This window comes from Corvus brachyrhynchos, unplaced genomic scaffold, assembly GCF_000691975.1.
Source record: "Corvus brachyrhynchos isolate BGI_N302 unplaced genomic scaffold, ASM69197v1 scaffold293, whole genome shotgun sequence".
In the NCBI taxonomy this organism is placed as follows: domain Eukaryota; kingdom Metazoa; phylum Chordata; class Aves; order Passeriformes; family Corvidae; genus Corvus; species Corvus brachyrhynchos.
Window position 1 is genome coordinate 598,291 of NW_008237410.1, and position 5,472 is coordinate 603,762.

Sequence of the window (5,472 nt, forward strand, 5' to 3'; positions counted from 1 at the left end):
GAAGGGTTTATTCTGCTCCTCCTCTTGACATTGCTTTTAGTATGACAGCCAGGCAAAGTACATTAACCATTATTTTAATATAGAAATGAGTAAAGAAAATTATGCTTAGATATGCACAGCGGCCCTAACTGGGATACTGAGGTAGAATGAGACTTGTGCTGATAAAAGTCAGAGGTCATAATATTCCCCTGCCTCAGTTTCTATATTTTTTACAGTGAAAGACATGATCTTTATTTATTCCTCCTCAAAACTGCTACAATGAAGACTTGACTAGTAATCACACATGACTATGAACAGCTAAAGGTTTCAGTAAATATGAATTTTTTTCTTGTTATTGTGCTGTCTAATACATTGCTCTCTCATCCACCCTGCCATTAAGTATCAAATGCAGTTTGTACAATAAATGTATTATAGCCTTAATCCATGCTATTATAACTTTAGAAGCCATAATAGTGTGCCTTACTGGCTTGATAAATATACCTGGGTAGCTAAATTCAAACTCTTTTTCTAATTAATGTGTAGAGGTCCATAGTTTCCCTTAAGCTTTCTGGTTGTTTGTCAGCACAGAGATTTCATGGGGTTAACTCATACAGTAAAATTTTTCTTAACACTGGCTTGGGAGCAGCATCAGCTCCCAAGTAAGACCATTTTCTCCATTAAACCCCTAGACGTCCCTTTATGCTCAAGAATAAGCAGAATCTCCTTTCTACTGGGGCTAATAATTCCTTTTTATCTAGAGGTAAATGAAACTCGAACACGATAAATACCACAGGCAAAACAATGCAGTGCTGGCTTATTTGAATGTTTATTGCCTCATACAAATGGATAGGTCTGCACAGTTTTTAATTACTTCTGTTATTAAACCTCCTTATAGAAGCAATAACAATTTTTGAAGAAAGAAACCAATGTTTAGCATTTCATAGCAAAAATAACCTTCATCAATCACCTGACTTTTTCTCAGCCTGCCTTGAGGTTATTTCAAAGAAAAATATCAGTGGGCAAAACTTGGAAATCTCAGATGTCTCCCAGTTTTATTCCTAACTCAAGACTTAAGATACCTAGTAAGATTTCTGGATCCATCTGACCATTTTCTGTGCAAGCAAAGAGAAAACGGGGAAAAAAATGTGAAAGGTATCACAATAAATCTGCAAGACTTTTTCACCTTTTATTTTTAGGTTTCTTTGCTTTGTGGGAGGACAGGGCTTTAAGTTTGCCTTCTCCCTGTGAAAGGGAAAAACTGCATTTGACAGTATCCAGGGAAGCCCCAAAAGGGCTTGGCATGCCATGCTCTTTTGCTATGCTAGCTGAAATTCCTCCTCTGATTCGGAAAAGACCTTCAGTTAGCTTCATACCTTGCAGATAGCTATCAAAAGGAGGGGAGATCATGAGGGTGGTGACCAAAGACAATAACCTTACTAACAAGCTATGTAGTAGGAGCCAGACCTTCACACTAATATGAAGACTTTTATTAGATATGTAGTACTGCATTAAGGAGTATCACCAATTTAACCGATAGACCATATTCCAGGCAAACTTTCATACAGTTCTCTACGTACATATCAGTCAACAGAAGTCACAAGTCTCAGATTATGCACTTCATCAGATTAATTTAGTACTTCATATGTAAAGTAGAAGAGCAGTTATATAGATTCTTTACAAATTCATCAGAATTTCATTCTTACTCACTGATTTCAAATTGTCTATCCAGACCAAAAATGTTCAATTTTATCTCTGCACATATTTGTAGGACACAAGTTGGGGTTTTCTGCTATGCAAGGTAATACTATTGCTACTTAAATTGTGTATCTGTTGAAACGCAGGTAATATCTAATCAGCAGCTAATATCTTTCGTTCTTTGACCTAGAGGAATTCTCTCAGTGAATGCTTTAACTTAAGGAGCTTTTAACTGAGAAAAATCCATTAGAGCAGACTGTAGTTAAGTATACGTTTGGCAGCTAAGATGGTGCACATGATCGTTAGGAGAATCTGCAACACAGATCCCTACAGATTTATCCACAAAACTGCTGAAACAATGGAAATTCTGTCATTATGGAGCAATTTGGGCTCTGCTCCAAATGAGAGAATTCTATTCAAAGTGTGCATACTGCAACTGTATTAAGTTGATTATATTTTAAGTAATTTAAGTGCTTGCTTAAAGTTGCTTGCTCAAAGTTAGCAGTGTCACATGAAAAGTGAGAGAAGATTAGTGAGAGAAGAAGGGGGCTAGGACTTCCAAGGTAAAATGAACAGCACAGGAAAGGAAACTGCTGTGCCAGGGAGTGGCCCACATGGAGTTCTCTGGAATCAGCTTTAATTAATGTTCCAGTCCACAACCCTTGTACAAAAGCTGAGATCTGATAGAGATTGCTAATAGCATAATGCCATCCTTTATCATTTTAACTCAAAGGAATACATCACAAATTAAATGAGTAACATAGAAGACTGGAGTAATAGAAATGGCCCAAAGTATCATAGCATAAAAAGGCAAGGCCAGGAATGTATGGTTACTTAATGTAACCTCTAATCATAAAGTAGGCAATAGATTACTAAGCAAGAGAGGGACCTCAGGGCAATCCCGGAAATAACATCAGACATGAATAGTTTGCAGCTATGGAAAAGCTGCGTATATAACCAAAATTTATCAAATATGTTTTCAACAGAGTGAGGGTATAGCTAAATAGAACAGCAAAGGCTCCTCTTAAAGACAATAGCTTTGCTTAGGAAATGTGATTTCAAATGGGAATAAGGGCAGAGAAGGGCTGCAAAACTGATGATAGTGAGACAGAACCTATGGTACTTGGTGAGCGTGAAAGGCATTGTTTCATTTAGCCAAATAAACTGGAGGCTGTGACGGGAGAGAAATGCTCTGTATAGTTAGAAGAGTATATTTAAACTTAAGGAATGAAAAAAAACCAGAAAACAAAAAAAAAAAACCTGTCTGGTTTTGTCTTGGCAGTACAACAAATGCATTTAAAATGGCACAGAATAATTTCTGATGGGAATTTGGATACTGGATCATTAAAGCATTGGGGTTCAGGAAATACAGAAGAGATGGAAGAAAAAAATCTAAGCTGCTTCCACAGTGCTGCTGGTGACAACTGCAAGGGATGGCACTTGTTTTTTCTTGTGACCATCAGGAAGTTGGGTGTACTTTGGGGGACAGACATTTTCATCTCGATGTGAGAACAAATAGGTGGGGACTTGATCGACAGATGACAAACATATCTATGTTAAGTATCACTTGGGTTAGTTTCTTGTATGTTTTAATAGTGATTGAGAAGAAATTTCTGGGGAGATCAATCAGGTTAAGGCTTAAACTTCCTATTTGCTTTCCTTATAGTATCAAACATAGGATATTTTCATTAAGTTTTGCAAGCTGGAGATACTGCACTGTAGCAAAAATGAAAGATGGCCACAGGCCTATTAGCCAAATATGGCAAGATGGTCCTGGCATGGCCAGACTAATATCTGAAAATGTCTGGAAATTTCTGGAAATTTAAGGCAGTCTCAACACAAGAAACTAGTCCATTAAGGCTTCAGTGACTACTACAGTAAAATAAGTCTCTAGTGTTATTCCTTCCTACACATTTTTAGCTGGTAAATTTACCTCTCAGTGACAGTTTACTTCCTCAGACATAAAAGGCAATGTCAAAAAATTCTATTTGAAATTTTTGAGAGTCCATTATAACTGCCTTTTAAGTTTCCTTGATTAGCACAGAAAATATGGAACAGCTATTAAACTGCTGTTCCCCTAATAAACATTAATTATTAGACAGCAGGTGATTAATCACTGATAATGAGCTATAGATGACTTTTAATGGTCAGCTAATAGTGTCATGGGCCTTTAATGCTGAAAATAATTAAAATTAATATCTGATTGTATGGTGAATACACATGCTAAAATGTGCTTACAGTTCAAAAAGCAGGCACCCAAATATAGAAGGAATAGCTTTCCCTGTGACCATGACACTTTTTAGCTCAGTGCTCTAGGCACGTGCAGGAAGGGAAATATTAATTATTGGTTTAAGGACTGTTTTAGACAGGGCTTGGGTTTGGATTATAATTTATGGCTGGTTTTTTTCCCCCTGAATGTGAAAGTCCTAACCAGCATTTTGCAGTTATTCTCCTTTGTTGTTGTTCCTGGCACAAGGAATCTTGAATTATAGCATGGAGAGTGAATCCATAATGGGAAAGCAATCTTTTCCATCACTTTTCCACTTCTGGAACAACCTATAGATTATTACTAAGGCACTCCCATGAAAATAGAGATGTGACTTGCAGTCACAAACTCATAAACATTTTGCACCTTAATATTGTTCAGAATGAAACAATGTGGTTGGTTTTACTTCCTATCCCGTTGGGTCATGTCAACATCCTGGCATTCCCTTGCCTGCTTGCTGGAACCAAACTCTACCCTTGTACTTCTGGAAAGTTCTTTCTAGCCTGAGAAGTGCTCAGCACAGATTGCTGTGCTTCCTTAGGGCCACATTTTCTCCCAGGACAGGTGTAAGCTTTGTGTTCAAACAGATTTTATCCATACTGACTAGTTCCTTCAATGTGTTGTATCCCAAACTGTGTTTGGAATTGCTGGGAAATGTAAATTTGGCATATCAGAAAGTGTGTGAATGATCATATAGCACAGGAAAATGTTGGATGGTGCTTGAGCCCATGTCCTGTCTCTCTTCACTTTCTTTTGTAGGTAAAGTATTTGGTGCCTAACTTATGTCATTGCAGATTCTGGAATCAGGATCTATCTATTAGGGTTTACCAGGATGATGTCAAAACATTTTTTTCAAGGAGCTTCTTCCCCATTAGTGGTCAAATCAAGAATTCTAACGTTACAGCCATATAGAAATTCAATCTGCTGATTGTTATAAAATGCAAGAGAATTTGGGTAATAAAGTTTTACAAACTTTGGTGGTTTTCTTTTTTTGGTATGTAAAAGCCACCAATGAGTATTGTGTTTTAGATACATGTCAAAAGCAAAGATAGATGTCAAAAAGCAAAAGAATCAGTTCATCAAGGTGGGAACAGATGTGAATTCAATCTCTAAATAATCTTGGTTCTGCAATAATTTTCATGCTTTGTCCTTTTTTTATTTTTTTCTGTACCTGTCAATATGCCATGTTGTCTTGCCATGTATTAAATCCTGATCAGTCAAACATTTACACAGGTGAACAGCTTTACATATGTCACCAGACAAAATTAAGCAAATTTGTCCACCCACAGGAGTAGCTGCTTTTATTTGCAAGCTTTTCTGAGACCTCACATGAGATTGTAAGGTCTTGGCATCTGATACTGCAATCGTGAATCTTTGAGTTTTATTCTAAGTTTCCACCAGGGTTATTCCATTCACATCACTGGTGAAGCTAATTTTACTTTGTTTTTTGAATTAGCAAAATATTCTCAGTAACTGTAAATGAGCAACTTGAAAAGGTCATAAGAATTAATTGAGGAAGATGGAGGGAAAGA

General features: G+C 36.9%; 1 protein-coding gene across 2 annotated transcripts in view; it reads left to right on the plus strand.

Annotated features, from left to right (window-relative positions):
• The window catches only part of RALYL (RALY RNA binding protein-like), a 387,338-nt gene that overhangs the window by 61,852 nt on the left and 320,014 nt on the right, over nucleotides 1-5,472 (plus strand). The gene's annotated exons all lie outside the window — the stretch shown is intronic.